Source organism: Strix aluco, chromosome 1 (genome assembly GCF_031877795.1).
Source record: "Strix aluco isolate bStrAlu1 chromosome 1, bStrAlu1.hap1, whole genome shotgun sequence".
Lineage (NCBI taxonomy): Eukaryota > Metazoa > Chordata > Aves > Strigiformes > Strigidae > Strix > Strix aluco.
Genome location: NC_133931.1, coordinates 2637244 through 2660057, shown reverse-complemented (window position 1 = coordinate 2660057; position 22814 = coordinate 2637244). Strand labels below are relative to the sequence as shown.

Below are 22814 nucleotides of genomic sequence, written 5' to 3'. Positions count from 1 at the left end.
GCAGTCTCAATACCTTGTCAGCAGAAATTCAAATCATTCTAGCCCTGGAAGCAGCTGCAGCAAATAACTCAATCATGTTCATCATTTTAACTTATCCTATTTATGAATCAGGTCAAGCTTGAAATCTCCATTTACATTATCAGCCTTCGTGATATTAAGATAATCATGCAGAGGACTGATCAAAGGTTCCTCATAACTTGGGAACGCAAGAATTACCATATAGGAACACTTTATCTATTCCAGCATCACTTTTTGACTACAAAGAGTACTTTTTTCCCCAGAAGTTAGGACGAGGAACACCACAGTGAACAAGAAAGCATTGCTGATACTAAAGCTGAGCTCCTCCATTCAGTAACAGGGCAGCAAGCACTGTACGTACATCTCCAAATAACCACGAAGATTATCAGGTTCTAAAACAGAACATCTGCTGAAAATCTCTGAGAAACTAGACATTCTTTGAATATCCTTGAATTACTTTTATTTTACCTAGGCTACATGGAAGGGCATTCTGGTTTTTCCAGAAATTGATTGATTTTGATCCAGGTTGATTTTGAAAAACATCAAAAATGGTCTTCTTAACAGCATTCACTTCTCTCAGCCCTGCTTTGATGGAAAAATGAACTCTGTAACCTCCTAAAACGCAGAAATACTCTGCTCATGCTCTTACAGTCCTTTCTTTGATGTCCATACACCAGCCCAGTAATAGCTGCAGAATGTGAACACCATCACCTGGTCACAGTTACAGCGGGTACAGATCCGACAGAAGAAAAAAAAAAAAAAAAAGAGAAAAAGCAATTCCTACCTTCTCAAAGAAATTTCACTCTGCTATTTACTTCCAACTTGTTATTTTTCCTCCTATAGCAAATAAAATGTAACATCATTTTGCTATTTTTGGAAGTAGATGTTTTATCCAGAGTGTGGGCAGAAAGAAACAATTTGTATCCAGATTTTAGGATTATTTAAAGAAGGGAAAAAGATGTAAGAACATAAGCTAGTAAAACAGTCTTATTTGGGAGAAAAAATAATCTAGAGATATTTTAATTGAAGTGCTTTACTTCTGATACCAGCTATTAAGAACACAGATATAATCATTTATTTATCTCATATTCAGCAAGAAAACTTTGGGGAAAAGAAAACAAACAAACAAAAAAAAATCACATGGGACATAATCCAAAGACAATCTTCCCCATTAACTTGAGAACAATGTTCTACTGAATATTTCAAGTGTGATTACACTGTAACAAAATGGCATCATGCCACAAAGTCATATAAATTATTCTCTCTCAATACCTCCCCTTCTCGCAAAGATGCCAGGAGGTTGGACAAAAAAAGTGCTCCCACATGAAACTGAAAGGCACCGAAGAAACGTTGAGGATCCTTCAAATGACCGTGTTGGTCCCTAATTGGAAAGATGACCTCAACAGTTGGTATCGCAACTTCTAGCCAGGATCTCGCCTGGGAATTAGTATACCAAACAGATGCTTTCTGCAAAGAAAATAAACATATAAGGTTTAAAATGATGGTAGCCTGCTCCAAGTCATAGCTTTGAATGCAGTTAATGCTGCTGGCTCGATTTTAGAGCTACCAAGGGCAGAAAATTTTCCACCAAGCTTCTCTAATGTGGACAAACCATCACGAGTAGCAGAGATAAAAACTCAAAACAGCTCCATGGGTGATGCACGAGCTCAATGGGACTCCAGGCTCCACGCTCATGACCAGTGAGCCTCAACCAGGAATCCTGACTGTCTTTTCTCCAGCCACAACTTCAGTTTAGGAGGAAGCAAACATAATCAGAACCACAAATACTGCCAAGTCCAGGCAGCGAGACTGTAACACAGCTAATTAAACGCTTCATCAAAGATTTTCTGATTGTTCAAATGATTCGGATGTGCAAGGAAGAGGCTTGTAGAAGTATGAACAGCAGCCAGATTGCTGAGTAAGCACATCCGAGAGCAGCAAACACTAACATGAATTCAATTTAAATTTCCTGAACATGTTAGGGAAAAGGGAAGGGAGAAAAAGCCATTCTGCAGCCAAGTTCACCCACGTAACCAAAGTGTTGTGTCTAGGAATCCAGTTTGGCTTCTCTATAGTCAAGTGAGGAAGACTGGATCCTCCCCAAAGGAGATCCACTGACCATGGAAGGAGTCACGGATCTCCAATAACTTCAAGTCTCTTGGGACCGGTGTCATCACTACCCAAACCTGACCACAGAAGCAATCACAGAATCACCTAGGTTGGAAAAGACCTTGAAGATCATCCAGTCCAACCATTAACCTCACCCTGACCATTCTCAACTCCACCAGATCCCTCAGCGCTGGGTCAACCCGACTCTTCAACCCCTCCAGGGATGGGGACTCCCCCCCTGCCCTGGGCAGCCCATTCCAACGCCCAACAACCCCTTCTGCAAAGAAATACTTCCTAAGAGTCAGTCTAAACCTGCCCTGGCGCAGCTTGAGGCCATTCCCTCTTGTCCTGGAGCTTGTTCCTTGCTTCAAGAGACTCATCCCCCCTCTCTGCACCCTCCTTTCAGGGAGTTGTAGAGGGTGATGAGGTCTCCCCTCAGCCTCCTCTTCTCCAGACTAAACCCCCCCAGTTCCCTCAGCCGCTCCCCATCACACCTGTGCTCCAGACCCTGCACCAGCTCCGTTGCCCTTCTCTGGACACGCTCGAGTCATTCAAGGGCCTTTTTAGAGTGAGGGGCCCAAAACTGAACCCACTCATCGAGGGGTGGCCTCACCAGTGCTGAGCACAGGGGTAAGATCCCTTCCCTGTCCCTGCTGGCCACGCTAGTGCTGATACAAGCCAGGATACCATTGGCCTTCTTGGCCACCTGGGCACACTGCTGGCTCATGTTCAGCTGGCTGTCAATCAACACCCCCAGGTCCCTCTCTGACTGGCAGCTCTCCAGCCACTCCTCCCCAAGCCTGTAGTGCTGCTGGGGGTTGTTGTGGCCCAAGTGCAGGACCCGGCATTTGGCCTTATTGAAACTCATACATTTGGCCTCGGCCCATCGCTCCAGCCTGTCCAGATCTCTCTGCAGAGCCTCCCTACCCTCAAGCAGATCAACACTCCCACCCAACTTGGTGTCATCTGCAAACTTACTGAGGGTGCACTCAATCCCCTCATCTACATCATCAATAAAGATGTTAAACAGGAGTGGCCCCAAAACCGAGCCCTGGGGGACACCACTCATGACCGGCTCCCAACTGGATTAAACTCTGTTCACCACAACTCTTTGGGCTCAGCCATCCAGCCAGTTTTTTACTCAGCAAAGTGTGTGCCCATCCAAGCCACGAGCAGCCAGTTCACGTGCCCATCACAACCCAGCCAGAATCACGGGGACATCAAGTGACAAGCAAAGGCAGGGACAACATGATCCCAAATGCCAATTCACTGCCTCCTTGAACATCCAAGCTGATTCCTCCTCTTACATAAAGCATTCAGGAAATTTACTTTGCTATGTCTTAGAATTAGCTACAGCAGGTTCAATAAATGCAAAGCAATGATTCAGAGGAAACGTTGCAACATACACACTCCTAACACAAACTGAAGCCACCAAAAGGAACTGGACGTCACCACTGGCACCTCAAAAAGTAACTTTGTCCAAGGCTACTACTTTCAGGTAAGCAATAGGATGTATAGCAAAGAAAACAGTATAGAGATTATTATAAGGTAAAATTAATGGTGCAGTGTCATTTGGAACTTGTTCTTTTCAATAGAGGAGCTCACAAAAGAGACAAGCAGCAAATTGTTCCTTGTCCCATGGTGATGGAGAAGAAGGAAGGAAACACGCTTGAAGGCATAAAGTTCAATTCAGAAAGCAGACTGACACCAAACACAGCAGAAATGAACTCTATAAGGAACAGTTCAGAGAGAACCTCTGTCCTTTACCATGTACCACACAAAACAACAAAACAAACAAACAAAAAACCAAAAACAAACAAACAAAACAAACAAACAAAAAAAACCCAACCAAAAAAAACCCACCAAGGGAATCTCCCACACAAAATTGTAAGTCAGGAAATTCTCAAAAGATAGTGAAATTTTTTGAGTAATTGAGCTGCAGCACATGTTGTGGAGGCCAAGGACTCAAGCACCCAAAGGCACAGGGGAGTGCATAACAAGACCAGACAAAGTTGTCATAACTAAACTGTAACGTAAATGCTTAATCCAGCCTTAATGGTTAGTCCTGATTAACCATCAGGAAAAACCCAGGGAGAAATTATCACCACATTTGCATATCAGGACATCACTTTCTCTTCTTTTGAGCACGCTATTACTGGTCACCATCCAAAAGAGAGATTCTTAAGCTAAATGAACCTTGTGTCTCACTATCCAATTGCTAGGCTACTTAAAATTAAAGGCATCATTAAGCCTTCAGAGAACCAGATGCCAATCCATGTGCAAAGCTACACAGCTGAACGTGGTCCAACAACACTGCATTCAAGAGATACACCACATCCCAAATAGATATAATTTTATAGGAAACTTTTTCCATATCTTACAATCTCAAGATCATTCGAAATGCTTTTGCCTGTATTATCACTTGTTCAGAAAAGAAAAGACCATCCCTAGTTATCTGCCACCAAGCTTAAGATAGGATAAGTGGTAAATAGAAGAAAAAGCTCATCTAATTACTGATAACTGTGGGGAAGCCAATTAAAAGAGTTTTAAAATTTAATTAAAAAAAATTACATGGAGAAACAATCTCTTGTTCCTCATTTCACACTTTTTTGGCGGTATGGAAAGGGTGATATTTTGGGTGCTTTACATGCTTATTCAGTGTCTGAACAGGCAAGTGACTGTACATTCTTGTGGATTGGTAAATGTCACAAGCCCAGCTCATCCATTCTTGAAAAAAGTATTTTATAAACAATGTAAAAAGGTAATTAAGCACCATGAAAAGGGCTCTTGCACAACCTGGTCCAGGTGACAAAACACCCCAAAATATCTTTCTAATTAAGACATTGATCAAGCATTCCCCTCTGCATTTAAATGGAAAAAGAAGGTCCAAACTACAAATCAACTCAGAAACAGCCATCATATAAGATACTAAAAATATTATCATCTAAACACAGGAAGGTCAAAAAATAAATTCTTAACTGCCTTCTCAACATAACGCAGAAAGCAAGTCTATTCTTAAGCATACACCAAGGCCAGTGAATTTGGGAAAAAGACAGATGGGAGAATATGTAAGAGAATATGTTCCCTGAATACTTCCACAAATAGGCTACCAAAAGTCAAGAGAGATGCTGTGTCACAAAGGATGCAGAAGTCACAGGAGATGCATTTCTTGACATTCCCCACCAGGAGATCTTCTAGAGCAGACAGACAAGTCTTTACTACTTGTTACCATGGCACTGCTTCCAGACACTCATCCTATAGTTTTCCCATATTTGCAAACAAAATGGCCATGGAGTGACAGATGCCACTTTCTCAGCCTTTCCCAGCAACGTGGTGATGATCAGCACAAAGAATTACAGCAATACAACCACCATCAATGGTATACGCTGACTTTCCCATTTACTAGTCCTATTCTCCTGCCCTTCCAGCTGCTCCCATGACTTGAAGCTGTTGGCTTCAATCAAATTGCCGAAAAAAAGAAAAAAAGAAAGAAAAAAAAAAATCCTAAAACATAATTACCACCCTGAAAGTTGAGTGAAATATTAAGCGCTGAATCAAGGAAAGAAAGATAAGTGAACACCAGTATGGAGAAGCAGACCAAAACACAACACTTGCAACAACTACGTAGCATGTGGATTACCTATGAGTAAACAAATAGGCAATGAGCCAAAGCTACGATTTCTCTTGTGGCAGGGGCAGCAACTAGAGATGGCAAGTGGCAGAAGATGTGTCAGCAGGTGAAAGGCACATCTGCAGGAAACCAGGAACCTTCTACTTGCTCTTCAGTAGATGGGGCATGGAGCTCCTCCTTCTGAGGCTCGTTTTTTAGACATTTCTTTTGTTGCATTGTGGTTGGTGTCTTCAGCAACAGCAAGGTCAGTCTTGGTGGTGTAGCCAACAGCAGTGTAGCCAGCCACTACTGCTCCAGCCCTGAAGTCAGTTCAGCCACTTGGGTTTCCTCGCATATACATAGTCTGACAAGCACCAGAGTATCAGTATATTGCTGCCCCAAAAACCTCCTGTGAGGAGTAGATGTCCCGCAACCAGAGGTCTGAAGACTGTGTTCTTGCTCCCCAAGTATACAGTGCCCAACCAGCAAATTACACAGTGTGTTCCCAACATAAACCTGTTGTGCTCTGACAAACGCATCCACTCACATTACTCTCCCATTTGATCAAGGAATTGGGACCATAATTGAGTAGGGCACTAACAGAAAGGTGTACTTCAGTTAAAAAAGTGAGCTGATTTTTGTCACTTTACTCCAAAAATTAGATCTTCATCATTCATTGCATGAATTTGCTTTCCTATTTTAAAGATTTTTGCCATCTAACACACACTCTTGTTTGCAGTCAAGTCAGAGCAAAATTGATGAATGCCAACACAGCTGGATCTCAACAGCCCTTCCACTAAACTGCAGTGTAAAAATTAAGGGAGTGCCAAAGATTACTAAGAAAAATACAGCAACACACCTGTAGGTTTCCAATCAAAAGTCATCTCATGGAGACAGAAACAATTCCAGGTGCAGAGGAAGCACACAAAGACAAGCACACGTGGCAGAGTTTGTATTAGTCCAGCTTCTAACCAAGTCACAGCTGCTTTTATTGCAAAGACCCTGATTGGCATTTCCAGTTGTGAGAGAGGAAAATCAGCTGACATGAGCATCTTTGCCTACAATCCCAGAAAACGTAGGTTGTAGAAGACAGAGAGGTCTATCCAATGCATATGTGAAGGAAAAAAAATCTAAAACACATTCTTCTTTCTTTTTCACATATTGAGCTAGCTAAAGCAGTCCACGTTCTCCAGTTTATACTACCAGCATTTATTTATCTCCATCCTCAGTTCTGAAAGCAAACTCCAAGTGATAATGCACGATCCTCCTGCAAATCTAAACTGAGATGGATGGAGGGCGAGAGGTATAATTTAAGACAGTTTATATTGCTCACAGTACCAAGAACACTACATTCAGCCTGCAAGAAAGGTCACTGGTAAATTGAAGTCAGCAGAAGGTAACAGAAAAGTTTACAAACAACATCTCAACAGAAAAAGGAGCTAATTTGGGCATTCAGGGAAAAGAGCAATCAGAGACCAAGTCTGGGTATGCAAGAGCCTTTCTCACCCCAGACACGTGAGCATAAGCATCTTCAGAAGCCCAGACCATCTTACGACGAAGCATACAAGAATTGCATTAGTGCCATCAATAGTAGCACCCAGTGTGACAGGAACCTCCTCCTTAGCAAAGCCAAACATACCAACACAGAAGAACAGTTTGGAGTTATCTCCCATCTAGCTCACAGCCAGGATCTCCCTCCAGCAAAGTGCAAAGGATTGCTGCCCTGAGCTGGCTAGACTTAAGCCTTCAGCTTTTTTGCAAATGCTATGGGAGATACGCCATGTAAAGAGTTCACTTCTTCCCTTCTGAATGCTATCACAGTTTCTCAATTAAAGGAGAAAGTCTTTATGTAGTTTTGTTGGAAGAACACGACGAAGTCTGCATTGCGTGTCATCATCAGACAACTGACACACAGCACTGTGTCATTGACTTCATGGGTCTTCATAGTCCAAAGTCCAGTTGGGAGTTTAATACTGAGCCAAAGGAGAAAACAGAGGAACATAAAGAAGCTCAATCTAACAGAACAGGCTGAATCTCACCCTACTTTCCTTTCTAACTTTGGACCATCCACATAGACACACTTGTCACAAAACAGTTCAGGATCTCTGATACAGAAGATAGCCATCGTGACCTCATAGAGGTACTACTATTCATAATCGGGTTCCTTGACATTACCATTTCTTTGGTTCCAACTCCAGGGGAAGAGTAGGCATACACAAGTATATTGAACGTCAGGCAGTTCAGCTATTTTGGATCAGGAAGACTAAGGGCAATACTCTAAACGTTCGACTTTCAGAACTGTATCTTGCAAAAAGACACACTTCCCTTCAACTGAAGAGTCTCCAAGTCCATTTTGTTTGCTCAACAGGTGCCTTAGAGGTGATAAAACCACGCATTTCTACACTGTTGGCTTTGAGAACGTGTTGTTATGCAGTGGAGCTGAGTATCCCTGCCTGTGTCCCCTACAAAACGCTTCCTGTCATGATAACCCCTGCTCCCCTGCTCTGTATCTCCCTGATGCTTCTGTCACAGTCTCTCCACATCCTCACAGTATCCATGGACACTTTCCCTCTACAGCTTCAAGCCCCATCCATGTCCCAATTTGTTCTCCAAAGCATCCTCCCAAATACCAGAGAGGCAGCAAGCAGCATACATGGGTAATCCAGACATGGACATGTACTAATTGGTTGACTGGATGATACCAAAAAAATCGATAATCACTGAATTTTCCTGAGTTTCCCTTGAGGACATCCAGATATTAAGTTCTTATGTGCTTCATGAACACATTCATTGATAGTTGAGTAGAGGAGAAAAGCCCAAATCAGTGAACTGTACTCTTTTCTCTGATATAATTAACTCAGCCAACCTACTAAAGTGGAAGAGGCAGAAAGACAGTGACACGAGAAAGCCTTAAAGAAAGTAAGACTCCAGACTATCAAAAAAAAATTCCACTTCTGAAAACATCTTAACAGCACTCATCTGTTCATATTTGCATACCCATGCCCCAAACACTGTATTTGTATTTCATTTTCTGGTTCATAAGTAGAAAAATAACCCATTCCTCAGGCTTTCAGTTTTATTTACACACTTGGTTAGGACTGAGCTTAACACTCAAACCTGTCATTGAAGGTTTCAGGTGCTCTTAGTTCTGGTTTACACTCACCACGTAGCAAAGCATCAATGATGGAGGCTGTGCATTCCACATCACAGACAGCGGTACTGTGCAGAAGAAACCACCTTCCACCCTACCACACCAAACAAGGTCCCACCATGTCTCAATAGCTGGCACGCAGCCTCTTCAGCTGTGGGTGCAAGCAAGATTAATTCAACCCAAGCGAGAGCAGCAAGCTGCCTTTTAGAGCTAAGACTAAAGCTCATCTACCCAAAAATATGTCACATTTTTATTTTTGGTAGGGTTTCATTTTGAACGAATCAAACTGGCTCACCACGGAGACACCAGCACACCAATGCCAAAATGTTGGATAGGGCTGAAGTCCATGGATCCACTTAAGGGAGAGTGAAGCCCTGACTTTTATTGGCTTAAAATGATGCAAAAAGGCATCTTTGGGCTGCAGCTCCGTGATGCATTAGCTCTGACAAGGAAGATAACTCAAGGCCTCCCCACACTGCTCCTTCCCCACCCCACATGACGGCTGGCTCTCCACTCTCTTCCTAATACAGCAGCCGGCAGCTCATGCTGTAAATCAGATCAATGAAACATTCAGTTAAAAATAACAGCCAAAAACTCCTCCATTGCAGGAGAGCCTTTAGTATTACAAATGATGAAAGCACGTTTCTAAAAAAAGCAAGCTGAGTTGAGTGATTTCTGAGGAGGTGGCAAAAAAACAGCACCAAGCCCAGCCAGCAGAACAAGGGCTGGGCTGCTCCAAGCATTGCTGGGTCACCAGAATAACCCTGATAGTGGGAACATGGATCTCAGTACCCCCAGCTAGTGGCTACCTAGATCAAAGAAGATGTTGCCTGGCTCCCATCCTGGACCTGTGCAGTGATGCTGTAGGAGCAGGACATGCTGAGGACACCACCATCCTCCGCTTGCGAGCTAGTGCTTGGGCATCTCCTTGCCCAGCAGGCTGCGTTATTCCTGCCTTCTGGTTGGAAGCCAAGGAGAAGATGCTGGGATGCAGTTTCTCGGGTCAAGAAATAGCATCCCTGTGGTGAACACAAGCATTTTGGCCTGTGGTGCTCACTGAAAATGTGAGAGAAAAGAGAAGAGATACCCCTGAGGTTTTTTACGACTATTTTTGATTGCTGCTGGAAAACATGAGGGCTTTGGGGGTTGGGAGGTTTTTTCTGCCCTTTTCATCTGATCTAAGCACACATTAAACAAATAACTAGCTGTCTTCATCCTGCAATCCAGATAGATGTCCCCACACTCGCACCAGACCAGTGCTTCACCCCCAGCAGCCAGGTCCATCAGCAGGAGGATCTACAACAGGGATGCACTGCAGCATCTCACCTCCCATCTCCAACACTGGGATGCAACCCCACTACAGCGATTGTGGCTTTTAATGCCTTTTACAAACATCTAATTCACTTCACATTAATCCCTCAGAGCAGCTACTCCTTCATTTTACCCCTGGAGACACCAAGCTGAAACATTAGTCGGGTTAAACACAAAAACCTACAGCTCTAGGCAGTCATTCAGGACAGAGGAGTTGCTGTTACGCAGTTCTCTGATATAGTACAGCAGTATAACACCATCCTTGCAATAAAAGTACAGAATGAGCTTCTAAAGATGCCTTTCTAAACTAGATGTTTCTAAGTGAATTTAGGTTTCACGACAAGCTCTTTTTGCTTACTTCTCACTTTTTCTCATCCCTTTTTTTTTTTTTTTTTTTTTTTGCAGGGGGGCATACAGGGGATGTTCTTTCTCAAGCTTGACATTAAATAAAGAGGACTCAAAAATATATTGAAAATGCACTTCTAAGGCATGGCACACAGTATATTTCAAACAAATGCAGCCGAAAACCTCCAAACTATCAAAAGCTATTTCAATAAGGGGTTTTGCTTACTTTAGACATTCATGCAACTTCGAAGAAGTTGAATCTCTTCCAAGTATTTTAACTCAACTGCATGGACAAACTCACCAGCATGGGAAGGTGCCAACAACCCCGTGGCCACATCTCCACAGCGTTCCCAATCTCCAAAGGACGTCCCAAAGCCATCTGTGTGGGACATCAGACTTCCTCAGAACCTACTGCCCTGGAACACCCTTGCTGTGAGCTGGGCTTTGCTTCCAGATTTCTGACTGGCTCTGATGCTGATTATCATCTCCTTGCTTCCTTATACTCTCCAATAAATTTGAAGTTATCTAAGTCAGGAATCAACCTTCTTGTCTTGCACTTAACACAGCTTCCAGCTCGCAATACCTATCTCCTACAGCAATGCTCAAGCGGAATGATTACCAGCTGGACCTTCAACAGCAGGACACATATTTGTGTGGCTCTACTCTGTCTACATGCAGGGAAGAGGTTTCTGATGGTGCATTCAAGCTCAGTCCCTTCTTTATCATTCCCATGGCATCCTGCCATACACCTCCGTCAAGCTCCAGCTTCAGCCCACCATGACAGGATACAGCTCATTATTTTAGGGAGAGTTTTCAGGCACAGTCTCTCAGCTGACTCTCCCAGACCATATCCCCAGAAATCTTTAGTACCGAAAGACCAAACCGTGGAGGCGTGCATTAACACGTGTGTCGTCCACATCTCAGTCACAACAAATTACAAACACTCAACAAGACTCGATACGCACTGTTTTATTTGACCTTTGACTACAACGGAGCCAAAGTAAGGTGATTTCAGCCCGTGAATATTCCTGACTCAGCCAGCATGCACCAACTAAAGACACTCAGACCTCAAACCTTGAACGTAAGTATACAACAGCATCGAATCCCTCCAGTTGTTTCACCTTAAACAGACAGGAGGGAGGTGTTGACACTGAAGTGATACTTTGCAATTCAGGCAGTTTGTGTTGAATTGCCAGGCTTGCATAAACTCTGTAATGCAGTATTGGGTATCTAGGAGAATTAAAGGCAAGGCACAGCCATCTCACCCGCCTCCGAAGCATCCTGGTGCTGCAAAATGCATAGGAAAGACTCTTGGTTTAATGGGGTGTTATTCTGCTTCAGTATAGCACAGCAAGAAATGGATTTGCATCATTTTAATTTTTAACCTTCAAGTACATTTAAAAAAAAAAACCACAAACATGAAAACATACAACAATTATAATCAAGGTGGCAAGAAACTGGCACTGTGTTTCTCACTGGAACCATTTAGGAGTTATCCTGAACCAGTTCATACCATTGATCAAGGCATTTCTTTGCATCAGCCTGCTGCAGTAGGCAGATAAAACATAGCTGCACCATGTGCATAAACTGTGTTTAGAGACATAAATCTTGGCAGAGTGGTTTCTTATTTTGAGGCAAAACCAGAAAGAATTATACGTTGCATTAAATATTTTCTTCTCTGTCCTCTTCTCCACTGTCTGAAAGATCAATTAAAGTGCTTTTGCATAACACAGGCAGAGAGAAGCGCTTTCCAAAAATAAATAATGAAGCCACACTTTGCTTTTAATATGATTTCTAAAGAAAACAAGCATAACGACTTAAAGATTCCCACAGTGAAAAAGCAGAAAATGCAAAAGTTTAATCATCCACTTAGGAGGTAACAAAATAGATTTCTCAAGTCTTAACATCTCCTGCAAAATTTTAAGTGCTCATACACAAATATTAGTAACATGCTGCAGCAAGCTGAATCGCTTCCCCTGCCCTCACACAGGAATACGTGCAAGTCCCTCCCTTGCACTCACATACACACATTTGCCGTTTCCACCCCTTCCTATTTGCAAAGAGAACAAAATGAAACTAGAAGCGATCATGCTGTGGCTTTTAACTCCTTTCTCCCCTTATGAAGGTCTTGCTGTCCTGCAGATCAGCAACCTCTCTGCCCAACTACACTGCAACATCTGAAAGCTCTCTGCACGCTGACCAGTAATGAGACTCATGGCCAAAGCCTCATCACTGAGAGAGCATCACTGAGTTCAGCTTAGCTCCCAGTTACCAACCGTAACGGGAACTGGGGGAAAGGGGAGAGAGATCATCCCACTAAGCAAACTCAAGACCCACTTTCTTCTCCCTCAGACTGCCCTATATCATCCCTTCACAAGGCAAGGGAGGAATTGTTCTCATCAAAACCCCATCTTCTTAGCTTCAAAGGAAGAAATTTTTTACAAAAAGGGTGGTGAAACACTGGCACAGGTTGCCCAGAGAGGTGGTAGATACCCCATCCCTGCAAACATTTGAGGTCAGGTTTGACGGTGCTCTGAGAAACCTGATCTAGTTGAAGATCTCCCTGCTCACTGCAGCAGGGTTGGTCTAGATGACCCTTAAAGGTCACTTCCAACTCAAAATATTCTATGACTTAGTTCTCTAGAGAGCAGTAAAACCATTACACCACCACATCAACACAAACCCAGAGGACCTTTCCAAGCTGTGTTGCTGGACAGCAATTTGGTGGAATTATATCTCCTCCCTCCCACAGCATCAGTGAAACGCTCGAGTGCTCTTCTATTTTGCCCAGCCAATGCCAAGATGTTGGGTGACTTCCAGCAATGTAGCCTGGAAAGAAAATCCCAGCTCCAGGCAAAGATGTGATAATGAACAATCATAGAATCACAGAACTGTTTAGGTTGGAAAAGACCTTTAAGATCATCAAGTCCAACCATTAACCTAACACTGCCAAGTCCACCACTAAACTAAGCACATCTTTTAAATACCTCCAGGGACGATGACTCAACCACTTCCCTGGGCAGCCTGTTCCAGTGCTTGACAAACCTTTCAGGGAAGAAATTTTTCCTAATATCCAATTGAAACCTCCCCTGGTGCAACTTGAGGCTGTTTCCTCTCATCCTATCACTTGCTACTTGGGAAAAGAGACAAACACCCACCTCACTACAACCTCCTTTCAGGTAGCTGTAGGGAGCTATAAGGTCTCCCCTCAGCCTCCTTTTCTCCAGGCTAAACACCCCCAGTTCCCTCAGCCGCTCCTCACAGGACTTGTGCTCTAGACCCTTCACCAGCTTCGCTGCCCTTCTCTGGACACACTCCAGCACCTCAATGTCTTTCTTGTAGTGGAGGGCCCAAAAGTAAACCCGGTATTTCAAGGTGTGGCCTCACCAGTGCCGAGTACAGGGGTAAGATCCCTTCCCTAGTCCTGCTGGCCACACTATTTCTGACACAAGCCAGGATGTCATTGGCCTTCTTGGCCACCTGGGCACTGCTGGCTCATAGTCGGCCAGCTGTCGACCAACACCTCCAGCTTCTTTTCCTCCAGGCAACTTTCCAGCCACTCTTCCCAAGCCTGTAGCATTGCAGGGTGTTGTTGTGACCCAAGTGCAGGACCCGGCACTGAGCCTTGTTGAACCTCATACAATTGGCCTCAGCCCATAAATCCAGCCTGTCCAGATCCCTCTGTAGACCCTCCCTACCGTCAAGCAGATCAACACTCCTGACCAACTTGGTGTCATCTGGAAACTTACCGAGGGTGCACTTGATCCCCTTGTCCAGATCATTGACAAAGATATTGAACAGAACTGGCCCCAGTACTGAGCCCTGAAGAACACCACTTGTGACCGGCTACCAACTGGATTTTACTCCATTCACCACAATTCTCTGGGCCTGGCCATCGAGACAGTTTTTTACCCAGTGAAGAGTACACCTGTCCAAGCCATAAGTAGCCACTTTCTCCAGGAGAATGCTGTGGGAAACGGTGTCAAAGGCTTTACTAAAGTCCAGGTAAACAACATCCACAGCCTTTCTCTAATCCACTAAGCAGATCACCTTGTCATAGAAGTAGATCACATTAAGTCAAGCAGCACCTGCCTTTCATAAACCCATGGTGACTGGGCCTGATCATCTGGTTGTCTTGTATGTGCCGTGTAATGGCACTGAGGATGATCTGCTCCATAACCTTCCCCAGCACCAAGGTCAGGCTGACAGACCTGTAGTTCCCCAGATCCTCCTTCTGGCCCTTCTTGTAGATGGGTGTCACACTTGCTAACCTCCAGCCAACTGGGACCTCCCCAGTTAGCAGACATCTGAAGTCCCCCATGAGAACAAGGACCAGCAATTGTGAGACTTCTCCCAGCTGCTTATAGAATATTTCATCTGTCTCTTCATCCTGGCTAGATGGTCTATAACAGACTCCCACCATGATATCTGCCTTTTTGGCCTTCCCCCTGATTCTTACCCATAAACACTCAACCCTATCATCACTATCATCAAGCTCTAGACAACCAAAACACTCCCTAACATACAGGGCTACCCCACTGGCTTTTCTTCCTTTGCTATCCCTTCTGAAGAGTTTACAGCCATCCATTGCAGCACTCCAGTTGTGTGAGTCATCCCACCAGGGAGTTGTGATGGCAACTTTATCATAGTTTTCCTGCTGCACGATGGCTTCCAGCTCCTCCTGTTTGTTGCCCATGCTACATACACTGGTGCATGCTTCATCTGGGCTATTGAACCCACCACCTTTCTGGTGGGAGAAGCCCTAATTCCTATGTGACCACTGTCAGGACCTTCCGTGGTTTCTAACACATCAATAACCCTTGCATCTTCGCTGCCAAGTGGATCTCCATCCCCTCCCTCCTCTGAGACTGAAGAACCTCATTAGCACACTGTCCCTTAAACATTGGCTTGCCACCTCAGGCTTATCTCTAGCAATTCTGGTTTTATCCCCCCCCCCTCCCCCCCTTCAAATCTAGTTTAAAGCTCTTTCCACGAGCCCTGCTAACTCCTGTGCAAAGATCCTTTCCCCACTTTGAGACAGGAGTACTCCATCTGTTGCCAGAAGGCCTGGAGTCATGTAGACCGACCCATGATCAAAAAACCCAAAATTCTGCTGGTAACACCAGGCTCAGAGCCAGCTGTTGATCTGCTGGGTCTTCCTGTTTCTTCCCTCATCATTCCCTGCAACTGGAAGGATAGAGGTCAACACTACTTGTGTCCTGATCCCTTAACCAGTCATCCTCACACCCAAATGCAAAAGAGCTGATAGGAGAGAGAAATCACTGTCCTATTCAACTGAAACAGGAGGAAAAGAAATTGCAATGCTAAAATAAAACCAGCAAAACCAACAAAACCCAACAAAAACAACAAAAAACCCTGCAACAAATACAAACAAAAGCTAAGAGGCGAATAATTCATTCTGCAATATGCAGTGCCCATACTCTACCTAAATTGTTTAAGTTGAAGGTTATTGGTTTAATCAGAACCACCATAAAAAGAAAAGCTAGGGTCATAAGTACAAGATTTATCTTGAGTAAACAAAATAGGTTTCTCAGTAAGGCATTTTCATTTAAAACAGAAAAAAAATAGGTTGCAGTTTGTCAACTGACCAGTAAGGGGAGTCGGTGCCTAGAGCTTTGAGCCAACCACGCATATGCAGGTTTGGGTGGAGAAAACTCAAATAAACAATTCTGAGGTAGTGACATTGAGAAAACATTGATGACTGCCAGAAGATGCTAGAGGAAGATGGACTGAGAGCACCATGTCCAGAAAACCCATTAGCCTGGAAAACAGAGAGGCCTTGAGAGATACTAGAGTAGAAAAAAAAAGTCATGTTTTTTCTTGGAAATGGGTCTTTGTTTTCCTGCAAGACTTAATGGAGAGCATGTGATGTAGAGCACTTGGAAGGAGAAAAGCAAAAGACAAATGAAATCAAGTCAAGATGGAGCTTGGGATACGAAAATAAAGGTTAAATCTCAATGCACTTCTGAGTACAATATTCTGATGGCAGCATGTTTCCCAGAAAAAAAAACTAGGCCAATTCCTCTGGTGGCCTTGAGGAGACATCTAGGAGGGTACCAGATGCCTGGGATAAGACTTCACAAGACACAGGCTAATCTGACACCTTACCACTGAGCCCCAGCACTAGAAACAAAAAGGGGGAAAACGCAAATAAAGATTTAAAAAAAAAAAAAAAAAAAGCTCAAATTATCTTGCGAGGAGTGGGATTTAATAATATTACACAGTACCTAAAGAAAAAAGCCAACAGTAGGAACTCATTAAGCATCGTATGGGGAACAGCAGCAAAATCACTACTGCATCTATAGCCATGCTGGCTCGTCAACAGGAACGGGGCTGCCACCACCTACGGGGCCATGGGGAGGTGCACTCAAACGCTTGTGTTCCTCTTTCCCGTTAATCTCATTAACCTTGTATTTACTCTGTTGTTGGTGATTACTCAGGATGTTAACAGGCCTACTTTTTGCATACTATTTACTGAATGTTACAAATCTGTTTAGCTCTGTATACAAAACGGGGATGGTACATGCCAATGCTCCTCATGCTATGGAAAACGGAGGTAGAGAAAATCCTTTTTAAGGATTTGTTTCAAAGATCATGATTTCTTGAATAAGAATTAAGTGCAAGATAACCAATTGATTCAGATAAATATATAAAACCCTTCCTTTTTCTAATTCTAGAATACTTTCTAAAGTATTATATGAAGGAGGAACAGACACAAAACCAAAAATACCCAAGGACAGACTTATTTCCTACTATTAAGCTGGAGTACATGAAACAACTCTTCTAGCCATGATACAAATTACCATTAATGGTATTCCAGGTGGGAAAAACAGATGTAGTTTAAGAAAACTATTTCTGCTAATAAAAAAATTTATAGGTTTTACAAATACAGTTTGTTACACCTCGAAAAATGAAACTCAATGACCATCCGCTCCTAGCAGAGAGCACCCAGTAAGACTCACTTTGGCCAGAAATCCCAACTCAAAGTCAACACACCATGAGTGTGGGCCATCCCAGAGCTTAATGACCAGCCAAGTCAGGCAAGATCAGCTGTCAGGGGAAGAATTTGGATGGAGATCATCCAATATCAACCAGTTAACACAAGGAAACTACCACAAGAACAGAAGATGCTGTCCAGAGGTGAATATCTGCAAGGGATGAGCCTGCAATGTTCCTGCACACCCACTCCAGAGGCTGAGTCTACAAAACTTAGCATCACCCCCAACAAGTTGAAGGGATATGGAAAAAAACAACCAAAACAAAAGAACGAACCTGAAACAGGAAGGATTATCAAAGAAAAAACACAGCAAAAAATATCTCACCCACAATTTTATTCTCTTGTGTTGTGGAGCCTCTTGTTCCGCACTAGGCAGCAATAGCCCAATGGACCCAAAGCCCGTCTCAGCAGTATTGTCTCTGTCCAGGGAAAAGGAAAAAAATGAAAATCAGAAGTGAAAAGTTCACACAGGTTTTTCTCTGCTCTGTTTCCCCCAGTCTGAAGCTCAGGCGTTCCCAAGACTGAGTTTTTAGCCGTATCTTTAGATTCAGCTGACTTTGGGAGTTTTCACACCCTATGAATTTGTTGAAGAAAATATATATATTAGGCAAGCTTTGCTTTTGGCCTACACAATATCTCTTGACAACGTAACACACACATAAAAAAAAAAAAACCACTCCTTCCCTTTAATTTCAGGGTGCCAACATTAAGGGATGCCCAGTGAAATACAGCAAGTCATTTTCTGAAAGTTCTGATTTCACATAACGGTCATTTCGCCCTGCTTAGTGATCTCATATCTTATATTCAATCTTAGCCAGTCAAGCAGGATCTGTCAGTATTTTTCCTACATTTCCTACAAAAAGAAAGCCCATGCAGCTAAAGGGATTGCTGAGGTAGAATCATGCAGCTGTGCTGACCAAGAGAACCCAGCACTGGAAGAGTTCTCAGCACAGAAGAGCAAAATAACCTTTGCTAGTATGGTGTAACACAAAGCTGCACAGAGGACTCACGCATGTATAACAGTGGCCAAACTGTTATAAAGTTAGCAGAAGACTGAAAAATCATTATGGTTCTTTAACATGAGTGTGGTGAGGCCCTGGCACAGGTTGCCCAGAGAAGCTGTGGCTGACCCCTCCTGGAAGGGTTCAAGGCCAGGTTGGATGGGGCTTTGGGCAACCTGGGCTAGTGGAAGGTGTCCCTGCCCATGGCAGGGGGGTTGGAACTAGACAATCTTTAAGGTCCCTTCCAACCCAAACCATTCTATGTTCGTATCTTTATAATTGATTTTTAACTAAAAATACACAGAGATAAAAATAAATTTTTACTTTTGGGAAGATTATTCATAGAAGAGTGTATGTCCACACACTTGGGTATAGAGCAATAGGCAGAGGTAACATATCTAAATAGACAGATATACAACTGCATATTTTAGAACAGCATCCATAAAGATCCGATAGCTCAGATAACTCTGGAGACTCTAGTTAAGCATGCAATAAACCCATTTCCCACGCACAGACTCGAACAACTGATTTTTTTTTTTTTGTCTCAAATTTGGAAACTAATGCTTTAGAAGGAATTTAACATGATTTTAATGCAGTTTATTATGTTTTAATAAAAACAAAATAGAAAACAAGAAAAAGAATGGCTTAGACAACTCAGGTAGAAGCACTTTTACACTGTGTAAAGTTAAGGATGTAGAAGTATTATACTCTTTTTACAATAATTATTCCTCAAATAAAGTGTTTTAATTGAAGTACTGAAAATTTTGGCTGTTTGGTTTGTTTTAAGCAGGAGGAGCATCATCACACAGGACTCAGCCTTCCAGACTGATCATCAAAGCTTTGTTATCCCTCCTTGTGACGGGATGGTGAAGAAAATCAAATCACATGGGAGGATACTGGGGCTGAAGAGAGCAGCAAAGGATGCTGAAGGAGCTCCTGCCCTGACTTCTCATACCCTTAGAAAAACCATACAATTACCCTTTCCTCTTCTTTGATGAACACGGTCTATTTCAACACCCTCAAAAGCCAACAGCAGAAGTTCCAACACATGAAAAAAAAATCATTAAGAGCCTTTAAGTTAAATACAGTACGGGGTGCTGGCTTTCAAAGACAAGGTAAATAAGACTTTTAAATTTTAAGATGTTGCTCAGCAAACCTTTGTCATATGCTAGATCACACAACACTTCTTCCTCATTATTTCTTTGGCCAAAGGTCAAATTCATCTTCCCAAGAGACAAGTCTTCCTATAGAGAGAGCAATGAACCTCCCACATCTGACCACCTCAGGAACAATCCACATCCCCATCCTGGTGACCTTCCAAACATCAAGATATGCTGTGGTTTCTCAAGGAGGCAGCCTTCCCTCTTTGTAATCACTGTACGGCAACACATGAAGCATGTGCATTGTCAGCACAGATGTAGGATTCCATGTACAAATCCTATTCCTCCTGTAACACATCTAAGGAGGCATCGATATGAATCACAGAATTATCTAGGCTGGAAGGGACCTTGAAGATCATCCAGTCCAACCATTAGCCTAGCACTGACAGATCCCAACTACACTAGATCCCCAAGCGCCATGTCATGAAGTACCACTGTCTACTGGTTCACATCTACACATTGGCAACTGAACAGAAAGTCTATGTATCAACATTCAACAGTCTTGGGAGTGTTTTTTCTGGGCTTTGATTTTTTTTAAATCTACTAGAAAAATGTAAAAGCAGAGGTAACTGCTTGGTGTATGGTTCAAACAAGCACCAACTTGCTCAACTGCCAGGACTGCACTCTCCCCTTCTGTGACGCACGCCGCACCTCAGTGCATTCAGAGGTCCGAGCAAAGTGCAGGCAGCAGAGGATCCCCACCAGCCCTGACATCACATACCCAAGGAGCTCACTCCTTGACTACCTGTATCACTTTCCACGCACTAAAAAGTTCCCATAATTCATAAAAAGAGCAAAACTGAGCGAGTTATAGAGAGAAATGCTGGCAGCTGCAGTTTACTGTTTTCATCTGATCGATTACACTTCCCATTTGTAAAAAAAAAAAAAAAAAAAATAAATAAAAAATTGTGTTATTTAGTGCAACTTAAGGTGGGAGAAAAAAAAGGCAGAAATCTTGCCTCTAGCTATCTCACATGGAGCCATCCCGCTCCAAGCGAAAACAATTTGTCCAGCACACAGGGTCCAGCACTGAAATGTCAGGATGCTTATGGCTCCTAACGTAAGAGTTTCTATCTTCTTCATGTAGCCTTGGGTCAAGTGTTTTCAAAGTGCCTCTACAAGCAAAAATCAGTAATCATTTTAATTTTTCATCCCTGCTAAGCGGGGAATCAGGTCCTTAAGCGTAGAAATATGGTGGCCCAGTTTTACAGAAGTATCAATACTACACCCATCTCTCAGAGCACCCATTGGTGCAGGCAGCTCTAGGAGGATGAAAACCAATACTTAAATTATCCACACGCACTACGTCACGCATGCGACTTCTTGTCGACCCATCTTCTCCTTATCTCATCCTCCCACCCTCCCCATCCCACAGATCTATGTTTTCTTCTCCGACTTTATCTTGTCAGGAGGTTTCTTCACAGCAGGGTTTCTCCTTTTACTGGACACTGTACAGGAATGCAAAAGGGCCATGATCTTTGGTTGATATCCATTGGAACAACTCCATTATAAGGAGGAATTAATGAAAACTCTGCCTACTTGCAGGTTTCTGGGGTTTTTTTAAGCCAACATGTATATAACTCACATGTCGTCAGTACAGGAATATCATGCTAAAGATCTGGAAAGCAAGGGGTGGGTTTTCCTCGTTTCTATGGTTATAAGCAATTTTAATGACCAACCTAAATAAAAAAGCTGGAAGAGAGAGAAAGTAGGAAGGAGCGAAGTAGGCGTTTAATTTTGATTGACAAGACATAGCATAACTAGTTAAGATCTGTCAAATGCCTGCTGAGGATCACAAATCCTCAGTACATTGTATGGCAGACAGAATTAGTCTAAATGCACAGCTTTACAAAAATGTTTCTTACCCGGCAAGATCAGAGTTCACTATTTCAGTTTCCCCGCACAAAGCAGCTGATATCATAACTACCAAAGGAGCCAAGGTAGGGACTGAAAAAATATATAGTTTTTATTATTTGTGAGGTTTGCAAACGTTAACAAGCTACAATGTCTTCACTTTTGTCCCTGGACAATGTATGTGTTTATATATATATATTTTTTATACACACACATACATTTATATATATAAATATAAAAGGACAGCATTCCCAATATTGTTAACTACCACAACAAACTGAAAAGTATTATCAACGGCATCACTTTGGAATCACATCCGCATCACTTCAAATGCTGTATAAATAGAGTAAGAAGATGATTCCTGCATTAAAGACCTTAAAATAGGAGACTGAATGCAGAAAGAGTTGAACATAGATTGGATGGGAAACGTCAGGAAACGCAGAGACAATCTGGAGAGACAGAAATGCCGACATGACAGTAGGCTGTGAGGTTCCCTGAAGATATACCGTCAAAAAAACAACGTTTGGGGAAAATGAAGAGCATCTCCACAAATGTTCATGGTTGATGTCCTCAAGATGGAAGAAGAACAGAGCAACAGTGACTTGGAGCATTTCAAAGTCAGGAAGAACAGAGATGCATGACCTTGGAGGGAAGAGTCAACACCTCAGCGAGGCACAAGGCAGCACAAGAAGGGCTCTGGAAGACGTAACCCGTAGCTTGTGTTCAATGCCACAGAGGTGAAGGATGGAGCAAAGGACAGACACAAAGAAGACTCAAAATGTGCCTGAACCAAGCTAGGAAGAGGTTTTTCTTTCACTCGCTCAGCACTGTCAAGATGCAAGCAGGACACTGATCTTCACAGGGCTACACGCTCATGAGACCACCACTTTCTGCGTTTCTATGCACTTTCTTTTAATCTTTTAAAAGACTCTGCTATTTTATCAAATGCTGTTTGACTTTTAGGGAGGGAAAAACTAGGCAAGAGAGGACAGGGTTATGAAGGAGGGAAGTCAACAGCTCCTGAGATGCCTGCCAACAGGATCTGCACTTAAACCATGCAGTTTTGGCAGAGAACACCCTCAAAATTTGATATTTAGAAGTCTTATGGTGTTGGAACGTATAATTAAAGTAAAAGGACACATGTGAACTAAGAGCTGATCAACATAAACTTGTACCAAAGTCAGTAGAACATGTTCCCACAAAGTCTCAGCCACCTGGTTCTTCCATGCTACATTGA

At 43.0% G+C, this 22814-nt stretch overlaps 1 protein-coding gene across 8 annotated transcripts in view; it reads right to left on the bottom strand.

Moving 5' to 3' along the window:
• The window catches only part of TSNARE1 (t-SNARE domain containing 1), a 508113-nt gene that overhangs the window by 472838 nt on the left and 12461 nt on the right, over window positions 1-22814 (bottom strand). For 5 of the 8 annotated variants that reach the window (XM_074846395.1, XM_074846464.1, XM_074846427.1 and 2 more), the window contains one exon: window positions 17892-17981. The gene's annotated coding sequence lies outside the window, so the exon portion shown is untranslated. Of the gene's footprint in view, window positions 1-17887; window positions 17982-22814 lie in introns of all 8 variants that reach the window. The other 3 variants (XM_074846421.1, XM_074846412.1, XM_074846438.1) reach the window with 1 other exon arrangement.